At 47.9% G+C, this 15,469-nt stretch overlaps 1 pseudogene; it reads right to left on the bottom strand.

The window, feature by feature from the left end:
• The window catches only part of LOC135504308 (plexin-A1-like), a 283,703-nt pseudogene that overhangs the window by 35,373 nt on the left and 232,861 nt on the right, over positions 1-15,469 (bottom strand).

The raw sequence follows: 15,469 nt of genomic DNA, 5'->3' as shown, positions 1-15,469 counted from the left end.
GCACATCTAAATGTACCAGTATACAACTCCCTATTCAAAACATTGCAAGGCAGTGAATGTGCACTGCAGTTAACATAGACATGAAAGTGGAACTTTGTGAACAGATGAACAACATGTTGTTCACACATCTCCTAGCCACTGGTTTATGCTATGCTGCCATTTGGGCCTGTAGCGATCACATCAATCACCTGAGACAATTTTGTCTTTGAGAGATCCAGGAATCTCAGTCATTTGTTTTTCATTTGTTCATGTATGTGAGCATGTGTTCCTGTCTGTTTTTCTGATTGCTGTTATGCACTGGGCCAGATGGAGCCCAGATATGAGGCGAATCGCTAGAGACATTGGAGGGGCAGTCAGTCGGTTAGCCCATTCACCCATCCAGGCTAAGGCTCTGTAGCCACCTTCACCCCATCCACACACAGAGCACAGAGGCATGGGGGGTCTGGGACAGCGGTTGGGCCACAGCTGCTCCACAGCCAGTCCCACAGAGCGATGGGAATACTCCACATTCCATTCCAACAGCCTATTATATAAATCTATTGTAGATGAAGAAGGTAGTGGTGTCAACAGAGACAGAAGGGGGGGGGGGGGGCTGTAGCATCTTGTAACAGTGCTGTGGTTTAACATGTTTACCAGGAAGCAGAGCGATCTGTGTCAAAGTGGGCTTTTCACAAGGTTGTGTATCTACAGACATACGCATGGTGATCAGTGGTACGCCCCTCGCTAACTCGTAGGACATCTCTAAGTGTCTCTTATACAGAGGTGCCACTGTAGCTACACTACTGTAACCCAGACCAGCACCAGAGAACCAGGTGATAAGCATGTAAATACCCAGATCTCCTCCCTACCTAGCGATACTCCAGTCGGGTTCGATCCTCAGGACGGTGGGGTCGTCAGTGTAGTTGTATTTGACCTCTGGGTTCCTCAGCTCTGCAGAGTCGATGTCCACCATGACTGGTGTGCTGCCTGGGGTCAACCCTGCTGGGGTCACACACACTATCTCCCGGGAATTCCTCCTGCAGGGAAAGAGAGGGTGGTTAAAGGTTGATATAGATGACTGCTTTTCTTGTCAATGTAACTGGTAAAGGTCCAAGATTGTGCACCTCTCTCCCTGAAAACTAAATGACAATACCGGTAAGAACATGAAAGAGCGTTTCATGGACAAAACACTGATGATTTGTTCTGTGTGTGTTTCCCATTGGCATTGATTCATACTGTCCACTGCTAGTCATAGCGCACAATTACTACAATATCTAATATGAAGCACTGTTGAATGATGCTTGAATTTGTGGGAAAGTGCCGCAGTCTTTCTAGGAGTGAAGAGTGATTCTGGTGCGATTCCCAGGTCCTGCCTGGAGATGTGCCTGCAATGTCTCCTCTGATTCCCCTCGCCCCGTTTCCATGGGAACACCCTGAACAATGTACGCTCCACAAACCTTCCCAAGACCGCACATATTTTGACAAGGTGTTTGTGACAAATAATATAACAAGAATGAGGCAAACACAGAAAGGAAGAGAGGGAAGGAGACAACACCACAGAAAGGAAGAGAGGGAAGGAGACAACACCACAGAAAGGAAGAGAGGGAAGGAGACAACACCACAGAAAAAAAGGATAATCTGCTGGATTACCTTTTAATGGAAAGAAATGGAAATAGTGTTTTACTATCCAAGCTAACAGTGTAAACAAAGCTTGGATGAAAACAAAGACCTACCGTAGCGCTGTGGGATGTATGCACTTTAGCAAGATTACATGCACATACTGCATATGACATAGGAAAAACACAGACAACGCAGACACTCACACACTGCATCTTAAACACTGACACTTCCAGTCAACGGAGGGCAGGGTGGATCAGCGGGAGGTGGGGGTATTATTAATATTTATAGCATTTTTTAAGGGGGTAGATCAGCTTTAATATTGCAGATAGATTAGTAGCTTCCATCAATGTAATTGTCTGCATCATTTCCAGTCGCCCATATATTTCTTTGCACACACACACACACACGCGCGCACGCACACACACCCGCATACACACACACACGCGTGCACGCACGCATACACACACACATGCACACGCACGCACACACACACACACACATACAGTGAGGGAAAAAAGCATTTGATCCCCTGCTGATTTTGTACGTTTGCCAACTGACAAAGAAATGATCCGTCTATAATTTTAATGGTAGGTTTATTTGAACAGTGAGAGACAGAATAACAACAACAAAAAATCCAGAAAAACGCCCGTCAAAAATGTTATAAATTGAATTGCATTTTAATGAGGGAAATAAATATTTGACCCCTCTGCAAAACATGACTTTGTACTTGGTGGCAAAACCCTTGTTGGCAATCAGAGGTCGGATGTTTCTTGTAGTTGGCCACCAGGTTGAAACACATCTCAGGAGGGATTTGGTCCCACTCCTCTTTGCAGAACTTCTCCAAGTCATTAAGGTTTCGAGGCTGACATATGGCAACTCGAACCTTCAGCTCCCTCCACAGATTTACTATGGGATTAATGTCTGGAGACTGGCTAGGCCACTCCAGGACCTTAATGTGCTTCTTCTTGAGCCACTCCTTTGTTGCCGTGGCCATGTGTTTTGGGTCATTGTCATGCTGGAATACCCATCCACGACCCATTTTCAATGCCCTGGCTGAGGGAAGGAGGTTTTTCCCCTTAGCAGAAAAACACCCCCAAAGCATAATGTTTCCACCTCCATGTTTGACGGTGGGGATGGTGTTCTTGGGGTCATAGGCAGCATTCCTCCTCCTCCAAACACAGCGTGTTGAGTTGATGTCAAAGAGCTCCATTTTGGTCTCATCTGACCACAACACTTTCACCCAGTTGTCCTCTGAATCATTCAGATGTTCATTAGCAAACTTCAGACGGGCATGTATATGTGCTTTCTTGAGCAGGGGGACCTTGCGGGGGGCTGCAGGATTTCAGTCCTTCACGGCGTAGTGTGTTACCAATTGTTTTCTTGGTGACTATGGTCCCAGCTGCCTTGAGATCATTGACAAGATCCTCCCGTGTAGTTCTGGGCTGATTCCTCACCGTTCTCATGATCATTGCAACTCCACGAGGTGAGATCTTGCATGGAGCCCCAGGCCGAGGGAGATTGACAGCTTTTTTGTGTTTCTTCCATTTGCGAACAATCGCACCAACTGTTGTCACCTTCTCATTGCCCATTCCAGCCCTGTGTAGGTCTACAATCTTGTCCCTGACATCCTTGGAGAGCTCTTTGGTCTTGGCCATGGTGGAGAGTTTGGAATTGATTGATTGATAGCTTCTGTGGACAGGAGTCTTTTATACAGGTAACAAGCTGAGATTAGTAGCACTCCCTTTAAGAGTGTGTTCCTAATCTCAGCTCGTTGCCTGTTTAAAAGACACCTGGGAGCCAGAAATCTTTCTGATTGAGAGGGGGTCAAATACTTATTTCCCTCATTAAAATGCAAATCAATTTTTACAATTTTTGACATGCGTTTTTCTGGATCTTTTTGTTGTTATTCTGTCTCTCAATGTTCAAATAAACCTACCATTAAAATTATAGACTGATCATTTCTTTTATGGTGATTTTGGAGCAGTAGCTTCTTCCTTGCTGAACGGTATTATGTCAATATAGGACATGTTTTACTGTGGATATAGATACTTTTGTACCTGTTTCCCCCATCATCTTCACAAGGTCCTTTGCTGTTGTTCTGGGGTTGATTTGCACGTTTTGCACCAAAGTACGTTAATCTCTAGGAGACAGAACGTGTCTCCTTCCTGAGCGGTATGACGGCTGCGTGGTCCCATGATGTTTATACTTGCGTACTATTGTTTGCACAGATGAACATGGTACCTTCAGGCGTTTGGAAATTGCTCCCAAGGATGAACCAGACTTGTTGAGGTCTACAATTGTTTTTCTGAGGTCTTGGCTGATTTCTTTTGATTTTCCCATGATTTCAAGCAAAGAGAAACTGAGTTTGAAGGTAGGCCTTGAAATACAATACACGGGTACACCTCCAATTGACTCAAATGATGTCAATTGACCTATCAAAAGATTCTAATGCAATGACATCCTTTTCTGGAATTTTCCAAGCTGTTTACAGGCTCAGTCAACTTAGTGTATATAAACTTCTGAATTATAGTGAATTATAAGTGCAATAATCTGTCTGTAAACAATTGTTGGAAAAATGACTTGTGTCATGCACAAAGTAGATGTCCTAACCAACTTACCAGAACTATAGTTTGTTAACAAGAAATTTGTGGAGTGGTTGAAAAACTAGTTTTAATGACTCCAACCTAACTGTATGTAAACGTCCGACTTCAACTGTAACTACACAGATAAATATGTTCATATACACATACAGTACCAGTGAAAAGTTTGAACACACCTACTCATTCAAGGGTTTATCTTTATTTTTTACTATTTTCCATATTGTAAGCTCGTCGGGCTCCCGTGCCTCCCTCGGCCGGCTCGTCGGGCTCCCGTGCCTGCCTCGTCGGGCTATCTCCCCACACTCCCCCTGAACCCCCCCACTCCCCCTGTATCTATCCTCACCCCCCCACTCCCCCTGTATCTACCCTCACCCCACATCTCCCCTCACCCCTCATCTCACCCCACTCCCCCTGTATGTCCCCTCACCCCCCCCCTCCACTCCCCCTGTATCTACCCCCACCCTCACTCCCCCTGTATCTACCCTCATCCCACATCTCCCCTCACCCCACATCTCACCCCACTCCCCTTGTATTTCCTCTCACCCCCCCTGCTCCCCCTGTACCTACCCCCACCCTCACTCCCCCTATATGTCCCCCCCCTCCCCCTGTATCTACCCTCACCCTCACTCCCCCTGTATCTACCCTCACCCCACATCTCCCCTCACCCCACATCTCACCCCACTCCCCCTATATGTCCCCTCACTCCCCTCCCCCTGTATCTAGCCCACCCTCACTCCCCCTGTATCTCCCCTCACCCCACATCTCACCCCACTCCCCCTGTATGTCCCCTCACCCCTGTATCTACCCCCACCCTCACTCCCCCTGTATCTACCCTCACCCCAAATCTACCCTCACCCCCCCAGCCCCTGTATCTACCCCCACCCTCACTCCCCCTGTATGTCCCCTCACTCCTCCTCACCCCCTGTATCTACCCCCCTCGCTCCCCCTATATCTACCCCCCACTCCCCCTGTATGTCCCCTCACCCCCCGCTCCCCCTGTATCTACCCCAACCCTCACTCGCCCTGTATCTACCCCCCTCACTCCCCCTGTATGCCCCCCGCTCCCCCTGTATCTACCCTCACCCCCATCCTCACTCCCCCTGTATCTACCCTCACCCCCCATCCTCACTCCCCCTGTATCTACCCTCACCCCACATCTCACCCCACTCCCCCTGTATGTCCCCTCACCCCACATCTCACCCCACTCCCCCTGTATGTCCCCTCACCCCACATCTCACTCCACTCCCCCTGTATGTCCCCTCACCCCACATCTCACTCCACTCCCCCTGTATGTCCCCTCACCCCACATCTCACCCCACTCCCCCTGTATGTCCCCTAACCCCACATCTCACCTCACCCCACATCTCACCCCACTTCCCCTGTATGTCCCCTCACCCCACATCTCACCCCACTCCCCCTGTATGTCCCCTCACCCCACATCTTACCCCACTCCCCCTGTATGTCCCCTCACCCCACATCTCACCCCACTCCCCCTGTATGTCCCCTCACCCCACATCTCACTCCACTCCCCCTGTATGTCCCCTCACCCCACATCTCACTCCACTCCCCCTGTATGTCCCCTCACCCCACATCTCACCCCACTCCCCCTGTATGTCCCCTAACCCCACATCTCACCCCACTCCACCTGTATGTCCCCTCACCCCACATCTCACCCCACTTCCCCTGTATGTCCCCTCACCCCACATCTCACCCCACTCCCCCTGTATGTCCCCTCACCCCACATCTTACCCCACTCCCCCTGTATGTCCCCTAACCCCACATCTCACCCCACTCCCCGGTATGTCCCCCCCCCCTCGGTAGGAACCTGGCACTTACACTACCTGGCTGGGCTCTACCTATCTCTCAGCTGCAATGCAGAGCAGCCCCACTTTCAACAGGCAGTCTGTTAATATTCCTCATGCAGGTGTAGACTGAGATCTACTGTCCCCTGCACTAGGTGTTGCACAGCAATGGGTCGACTCCACTGTGGTATGAGCTAAAGACAGGCAGTCTGAATTGACAGACTGACACTCACTTTTTGAAGTGGCAGAGGTGGCGTCCGATGTTGACAGACACAGAGCTGCCGGCGTTGAGGTGGTTGCCCTCGATGGTGATCCTGGTGCCCCCTGAGAGAGGCCCCTGGGCAGGCAGCACCCGCGTGAAGAAGGGAGTCTGTAGGAGGGGGACCCATAAGACATGTTTATTATGCAATCAACAAAACGACCAATAATCATTGTCTAATGTAAGGATCCATCCACTCCTGACCAAGGCTGTGTCACCTGGGTGCTACTTACCACGAAGGTGAATGCTCGGGGGAGAGGGCCCTGTAGTCTGCCAGGCAGTCCCTCACACACACCTCCACGTTAGCCTCCTGCACCCGGTAGCCTGTGGCGTCGTTCAGCAAACACACAATTCTGTAGGAGAGAGGGGTGATGGTAGGGAAGGTATGAGAGAGAAAAGGGGAGAGGGGGGAGGGGAGAGGAGTTAGGGACACATGGGAAGACACACGTGTTGAGCTCACCTGTAGCTACAGTACAGCTGTCTGATATTTGTGTAGTGATTCCTCCAATTTGAAAGGGAGCATCTACCATCTTAATGCTCTAAATTCAAATATTGAGCTGTATATATAGGGAGCAGGGAGGTCAAAGGAGAGGAAAGAGAAAGCTGAAGAGGACCTCTATACACTGAGCAGAGGAAGAAGATAACAGACAGGTGAAGAGAGATGGACAGAAGGACAATGTCAACAGGAAGCAGAAGAGGATGAGAGGGGATATACACTGAGAGGAGGAGGGAGATAGAGAGGCGTGGGTGAGAGTGGTGAATGCCACTTGTAGGAGGCGTGGGTGAGAGTGGTGAATGCCAGGCAGCTGAGCCTCCTCACCTCTCCGAGCTGATGTACTCCTCTTCGATGGGGATACAGGGCACCTTGCCCAGACGCACCCCTGTCTGGATGTCCCTGAACTGTAGGCCCAGGTTCTCCCCCATGATGGTCAGTCTGGTGCCCCCCTGTCTCGGCCCGGTCTCCGGAAACAGCTGCAAGACAGACACAGGGAGGGAGGAAGGGAAGGAGGGAGGGAGAGAAGAAGATCATTGTCAGAACCAATGACTGTATGGTTAGAAGTCAGTGAGAGGCAAGGTAAGGCCAACACCTTGTACTGTAAGTCTACGCAGGGCAGACTAAATGGCACATTGTGTGGGAGACTGTCTGCTGCACAGACCATATGGACGCTCTAGTCCAGGGCACCTGGTTAAATTGTGCATTTTTAAAAACTCTTTCCATGGTTAAAGTAGGAAGAAATAGATGTCATTGTTGAACACATTTGTGAGTGTGCTACAAATACTATCATCATATATTCAAATATTGAATAACTTCGACATATTGAATTATGTTACATTATGCTCATTTCCCTATGGTGGACAGAATGTGTTACTACATTACACAGACTAATGTTTTCACCACAACAAGTCCAGGAAATACATATCCTTTTTACCTCAGATTTGTGATGTTATTATTAAAGTTAATAGGCAGACCCATATTTTTGTTTTAGTACCAGTGCTTTTGTTATATATTCCAGTCCGTAGTGGGACTTTAGAACGCAGCTGTATTGTCAGACCACGCTGGCTAGAATATTTTATTAGAAATATCTCTGGCCTCACTTGAATTCATGGATTTGAGGGTTAAGTTATCATTCAAATGAAAGCCATTGTCGCTATTTAGAAACCGATTTGGGGATTTGTTGAAATGATCTACTCCGGCCTCTCAGGTGGTGCAGTGGCAGTGGTTACTGCTGTAGTATCCCAGTTGCATTGATTTCAATACAATATCAACGTGAGTGCTTCATTTGCATGCGCAATTGATTACAATCAATTCCAGTCTTGAGTGACCGCTTGGTAAATATAGGTGTGCAATTTATAAGGTACTTATTTGGCAAATACAAGTAATCTGAACACAAGTGTAACACGTGCGTAGGGAGTAACGTTTCTTCAAAATGTCAACTTATTAGAGTATATTGATTATGAATATTATGAATATATAGAACTGGTGTTTTGAGACTCGGCCATCAATCAAAAAGCCATGACAACAGGAAGCAGCAGCAGTATAATTAAAAAAAAAATGTTTTAAATGGTACTTTAACATTAATTTTTACACAGGATTCTAATTTATCAGTTAATCTACTGAATGAGCCCAAAAATGTGCTATGATATATTGATTTTGATGATATTAGTGATATAGTGAAAATATGTTTGTCTTGGCTACTCTTTCTCTCGCGTTCACCCACACACCATATTCCAGCAAGCCGTGTTTTAATGAAGAAAAATCACCTAGCCGCTTTGAAAAACAGAAAAACCTTGCGTGGCGCACAGCGAAAGGCCTCTTCCCCACCTAATTGAAAGTTATTACACCGGCTCCCGCATCGCCATTCTGTAGCAGCGTGTCACACGGCAGCTTCATAATGTGATTTATTTAGCCAAATTACTCCCCGTAACGAGGACAGGTGTGGCATGACAAAACAAATATGATGACTGATGTGAGGCGGCAGCATCCGGGAGGCGGCTTCTAACAACCATCACGAGGTAATTATGGGTAATCTCACTGGCTGCTTGTTCCACAACCTGGTTGGCTGGGCAGAGCGTGTCAGGGAAACGGTGCCCTGGCGTGTCCTGAGGCATTATTGCGTTTCATTGGCTGGCCACCCCTGGGTTCTGGTGTGGCCCCAGTAGCAATCCCCAGCGGCTAGGCTTTCACAGGCAGCCTAACCTCACTCAGCCCCAGCGCTATGCCTCTACCACATAATGACAAGGCAGCGATGCTGTAAAAGCCGAGTGTGGCAGAATGGTGGTTGCTAGAGGTCTGTGCTGTAGGCCGTCAAACCAGTGTGGAGCAGGGCTACAGCAGGGTGACGCCAGTGTGGTTGGACTGGGAACTAGGGACACATGCCCACATGGGCTGAGGCAGGCTGTAAATTGGGTTGTTAATGTACTCAAAGAGAGGCTGGGGAAGGAAGACAGTTATGCTGACAGCCAATGGTAGGAGACCATGTTTCTGGAAGCACTCAACACATAGGCAACATCATTTAGAGAAATACAATGTATTGCATAGCTGTCAAACACAGTATGAACCTACCATGACACTGCCAAATTGTGTAGGGTAGTTTTGGTCAGGGAGCAGTGAGGGGGTTGTAATGAGGGGGGTGAAGCTGAGGGGCCACTCCTATACCCATAATAACAACTACAACAGTGTGAATGGTGGGGCAGATGTCCTCTATTTGGGTCCTGATTTTTATCTTACAGGCTCCAATCTCCCTCAGAAAGCATTGTAAACAGACCTCCTCGGGTCTGACACACACATTGTCTGTGATCTTCAGAGGCGTCTGTGCTCTATAGCCTTTCTAGTTTGTTTGCTCATCTTATGAGTTCTCAGTCTGACCCCTGGGAACCTCTAGGACCTGTCACGATGAAAACACTGGCCTCTGGACACTGAACCCTGGCCTCTGAACTCCGAAGTTAAAACAGTGAAGTAGGGTGTTTTAATTGGTTTCAGAGGGGCCGTTTCACATGACCCCCCCCCACACACACACACACATACACACACACACACACACACACACACCCTGACGCAAGGAGAGAGAGAGCGAGAGAGAGAGAAAGAGAGAGAAAGAGCGAGCGCGTAAGGGACAAATAAGAGTCCATTTATACAGCAGAATACCTCATTGCTCCACTTGGCTTGAAACACGGACATGACAGTTGGAGATGGATTTTTGCCACAGTAGGAACATACAGGAGCTAGATTACTCTGAAGAATCCTCAATGTGCTGAGCTCCACTCCACCACTCCTATAGCTCTTCACTTTCATACACCCCTCTCAATCCCCTTCTCTCTCTCTAATCACACCCCCCTCTTCCTCTGAATAAAACACGAATCCCTTTGCACACGCACGGCAGAACAACAGATGTATATTTTACGTGCTGAAGTGTCAAAGCAAATCCAGGGTGCTCTCTAACAAGGGGGTCGGGGGATAGAAAGACAATAAGTACGACAGGAACATCCCTCCTACCCACTCACTCTCAGCTAAGTGCATTCACTCTGATATAATATTTATCTGAGACAACACACACAAACACGCACACACAGGAACAGAGCACCAGCCTAGGCTGAGGGAGGGAGGGTTGGTCATTATGGGGGGAGAGACACTAGCTGAGGGGGGACTCCTGTCCCCCTCCCCCTTATCAGACGAAGCCTCATTCCGACGCTTTGTCTTCCCCGTTCCTCCAGAGTGAGAGGAGGAAAAGAGAGGCGCAAGAGCTATTCAGACCCTTTGTGATGGATTGGGAAGGGAGGGGAGAATGTTTGGGCCCTCTGAGTACCGACTAGCAGTCGAGACGTCAGTCAAAATTCATGAGTTGCTCCTTATTGACAGACAATGAGGAGGAAGAGAAAGATAATTCAATTACTTGCACCACTCTGGGGCTCCTAGCGCAAGAGCTGGGAAATCCTGGTTAAATACTCTAATATTCCAAATGAAATTACCAGCTAATCCACCTGCTAATATAAAGAGGCACACAGTCCCCATCATATGAATAAAGAGAGAGAGAGAGACGAGAGAAAGACAATGTAAAAAAGATGAAGACAAGAGAATGAGAACATTTGAAAAAGGGAAAGAGAGTTGTTAAAGAGGAACATGTTATTTCTCATGAGTGTAGGTTGATGTAACATGGAGTCAATGTCCTCTGCTCTCACAGAGCAGCTGCCTTTCAGCCTGTAAGGTGGGCTGCTTTCATGACCATAGGGTGCCATTTCAGAGAGACCGAGAGATCACTACCGAATGACGCAACGACCTATCAAGCATTTTCATGCATTCATTCTCTTTACTGCGGAATTTCCTTTCAGTCGGCACCTTCCCCTCCCTCCTCTTCCTCTCCTTCCTTCCTCTACTTCTGTCTTGTGGGCTCTGTCTGAGAGTGAGTGAGAGTGAGAGTGAGAGTGAGAGTGAGAGAGAGAGAGAGAGAGAGAGAGAGAGTGAGAGTGAGAGAGAGAGAGAGAGAGAGAGAGAGAGAGTGAGAGAGAGAGAGAGAGAGAGAGAGAGAGAGAGAGAGAGAGAGAGAGAGAGAGAGAGAGAGAGAGAGAGAGAGAGAGAGAGAGAGAGACAGAGACAGAGGCAGGCATCGTGGAGGGATTAGTTCCTGTGCCAGTGCCAATTATCCAATATCTGGGATTTATAATGTGTTGAAACACTAGCTGCCTCTCCAGAGTAGATTAAAGGACGCAGACACACACACTAACACAACACTCTGCATTTGCCCCCAAGCAAGGTGTCAGGTGCAGCAAATATACTGCAAATAGCAATAATAGAGGAATGAGTTGGATTTGTTCTTGAATGGGGCGAGGTTAAATCAGGAGTAGGTGGAGTGTGGCTGGGCTTGTTGCTGTGTGTAGGTGGTAGGGATGTAATCAGCTATAAACGCATTGTGAGGTTTAGCACTAGAGCAGAGAATGATGGAGATAGAGACAGAGAGTGACAGAGAGAGAGAGGGAGGGACGGAGACAGAGAGAGAGACAGCGAGAGAGACAGAGAGAGACAAAGAGAGAGACAAAGACAGAGAGAGACAGCGACAGAGAGAGAAACAGCAAGAGACAGAGAGAGAAACAGCAAGAGACAGAGAGAGAGAGAGAGACAGAGAGAGACAAAGAGAGAGAGAGAGAGACAAAGACAGAGAGAGACAGCGACAGAGAGAGAAACAGCAAGAGACAGAGAGAGAGAGAACAGTAGTCTGGTACACAGCCAGCATCAGATCTTTACTGAGGCACAGATCAACAGATGACCACCGTACATCCACATCCATAGCCAAGAAGCATACTGCCCTAATAGATCCACAGATGACGCAATCTCAATCGCACTCCACATGTCCCTTTCCCACCTGGGCAAAGGAACACCTATGTGAGAATGCTGTTCATTGACTACAGCTGAGCGTCCAACACCATAGCGACCACAAAGCTCATCACTAAGCTAAGGACCCTGGGACTGAACACCTCCCTCTGCAACTGGATCCTGGACTTCCCTGATGGGCCATCCCCAGGTGGTAAGGGTATGTAGCAACACATCTGCATGCTGATCCTCAACACGGGGGCCCCTCACAGGTGCGTGTGTAGTCCCCTCCTGTACTCCCTGTTCACCCGTGACTGCGTGGCCAAGCACGACTCCAACAACATCATCAAGTTTGCTGACAACACAACAGTGTTTGGCCTGATCACCGACAAAGTTGAGACAGCCAATAGGGAGGAGGTCAGAGACCTGGCCGTGTGGTGCCAGGACAACAACCTATCCTTCAACGTGAGCAAGACAAAGGAGCTGATCGTGGACTACAGGAAAAGGAGGGCCAAACACACCCCCATTCACATCGATGGGGCTGTAATGGAGCAGGTCGAGAGCTTCAAGTTCCTTGGTGTCTACATCACCAACAAACTATTATGGTTCAAACACACCAAGACAGTCATGAAGAGGGCATGACAACACCTATTCACCCCTCAGGAGACTGAAAATATTTGGTATGGGTCCACAGATATTCAAAAAGTTCAACAGCTGCACCATCGAGAGCATCCTGACCAACAGTAAGGTGCTACAGAGGGTAGTGCGTACAGCCCAATACATCACGGGGACTAAGCTTCCTGCCATCCAGGACATATATACTAGGCAGTGTCAGAGGAAGGCCAAAACATGGTCAAAGACTCCAGTCCCCCCAGTCATAGACTGTTCTCTTTGGTACCACAAGGCAAGCGGTACCGGAGCGCCAAGTCTAGATCCAGAAGGCCCCTTAACAGCGGCTAACCCCAAACCATAAGACTACTTAATATTTAATCAAATGGCCACCTGGACTATTTACATTGTCACCCCCCTTTGTTTTTACAATGCTGCAACTCACTGTTTATTATCTATGAATAGTAACTTTACCCCTACCTAATTAACTCGACTAACCTGTACCCCAACACATTGACTTGGTACCGGTACTCCCTGTATATAGCCAGGTTATTGTTATTTTATTGTGTTACTTTTGATAGTATTTTTTACTTTTAGAATATATGTTTTGTTATATTTTACCCCCTTTCCCCCCCAATTTCAATCTTGTCTCATCACTGCAAATCCCCAACGGGCTCGGGAAAGGCAAAGGTTGAGTCATCCGTCCTAAAAAAGCATGACCCGCCAAACCACGCCTCTTAACACTTGCCCACTTAACCCCGAAGCCAGCTGCAGCAACATGTCGGAGGAAACACCGTTCAACTGACGACCAAGGTCAGCCTAGAGGTGCACGGCCCACCACAAGGAGTCACTAGAGCGCAATGAGCCAAGTAAAGCCCCCCGGCAAAACCCTCCCCTATCCCAGACGACACGGGGCCAATTGTGCGCCGTCCTATGGGACTCCTGTTGTGATACAGCCCGGGATCGGAACCAGGTCTGCAGTGACGCCTCTAGCACTGCGATTCAGTGCTTTAGACAGCTGCGCCACTCGGAAGGTCAAGTAAATATTTTCTTGAACTGCACTGTTGGTTAAGGGCTTGTACGTAAGCATTTCCCGGTAAGGTTCACACTTGTTGTATTCGGCGCATGTGACAAATCAAATTGGATTTGAACTGGATCCTACTGCACACCCACACACACCTAGAGCCTGTCTCACCTTGGTGATCTTTGGGTGTGTACAGCGGCTGTTGCCGGCGGTGGCGTGCATCCAGCTACTCTCCAGCGGCGCACACTCCTGTCTCAGAGAACACTTCTTCTCCTGAACACACCAGCCACACTCGAACCTGGGGTCAGCCTTCAGACACATCCCACAGCTGTCCCGCAGCGCATAACACTTATACAGGTGGGCTGAAACACAGTGAGAACAGAGAGAGAGAGAGGAGAGATAGAGGTGAATATAATTGTTGTTGTTTGAGACTAAGTTTCAACACCTTGCATTTCACCTTCATGCTGTGGTATGAGAAACAAGCATTAAAATAAGACATGAAAACACCTAATTCCCTTGTTGTTGTGTTTTTTTTTGGGGGGGGGAGGCATGAATGCTCAGAGTTATGCTTTTAAAAGAATTAGCAATTAGCAGTAAGAATTGAGAGAGAGGAGAAAGAGAAAGAAGGAGAGAGAGGGGAGAGAGAAATAGATAAATAGAGAAAATGAGCGGGAGAGAGAGATAGAAAACAAAAGAAAGATGTTGAAAAGAGAACATCACGGCGCGGCGCTCCACAGACAGCCGCTGGACTTCAAAGGAGACGGCGTATCCATCCACCCGCCGAGGACCTGCCTGTTAATCGGATTTGCCACGGCTAAGCTTAAAAGTAGCGCGGTGCTAATTAAACTGAACCAAATTAATGATTTAATTACATTAAGATTTCCACTTTACACCAAGGCAAAAGTGGGCTTTCTCGGGCAGTCGGGCAGAGATGGATAATTCACCATGATTCACGGAGGGAGGGGCAGAGGCAAATAGAGAAAAACACAGGGAAGGGTGAGGAAAGGAAAGGGGAGGTCTTTGTTGGGCTTGAATAAAGCAGGGCTGGTTTGAAATTTAGTTTGGGGATGTTTCAACGTGTCAAATTAAGCGTGGAAGTTTGGGCAGAGTACAATGTAACTGGCCTCTGCACAGCAGGTACTATGAAAGTTTAGATTCTTCATTTCTGTTCCAGATTTAAAAAATGCTACTATGGGAGAGACTGTATTCCAACATCAGGAAATGGGTGTGTCATTACAGATTTTGTGACAATCCATAGGCAGGAGAATAAAGATGGCTCAGCATCCAAGGTGATGCTAAAGGACACGATGCGCCACTGAGCTCATGTTAAAACCTCTACTTATCTTATATTACTGAGAGAGAGGGGTCCATTTAATCCACAATCCTTTCATGGAAAGGCTTTCAGAGCAGCCAGACAGACACTTCAGCCTTATACAGGCCCAGCCCCCACAACAACACATCAGGTCACGCTCAAGCAGCAATATGCAGAGTGAGTTCGCAAATGCCAATTAACAAATGAGGCCAAGCGATAAACGCAATTCGACATAAAGCATGTGTTTAGATCAAATAACCTTGATCCAATGACCAGAATGGGGGTGTCTAAAATACGGTGTGAGGATGCGGGAGACATCGTGATATTACTTCTATCTACTCCAAATAGAAAGGAAATCATCTGGAGACACCCAGCTCCTCCACATGTTGGGGAAACAGAGGATGGATCCATAGCTCATGGGTAAAAGATAACCATGTGACACCATTCTGACAACTTCTGGC

Source organism: Oncorhynchus masou, chromosome 18, assembly GCF_036934945.1.
Source record: "Oncorhynchus masou masou isolate Uvic2021 chromosome 18, UVic_Omas_1.1, whole genome shotgun sequence".
In the NCBI taxonomy this organism is placed as follows: domain Eukaryota; kingdom Metazoa; phylum Chordata; class Actinopteri; order Salmoniformes; family Salmonidae; genus Oncorhynchus; species Oncorhynchus masou.
The sequence above is the reverse complement of the archived record's forward strand: the minus strand, read 5'-3'. Positions and strand labels throughout refer to the sequence as shown.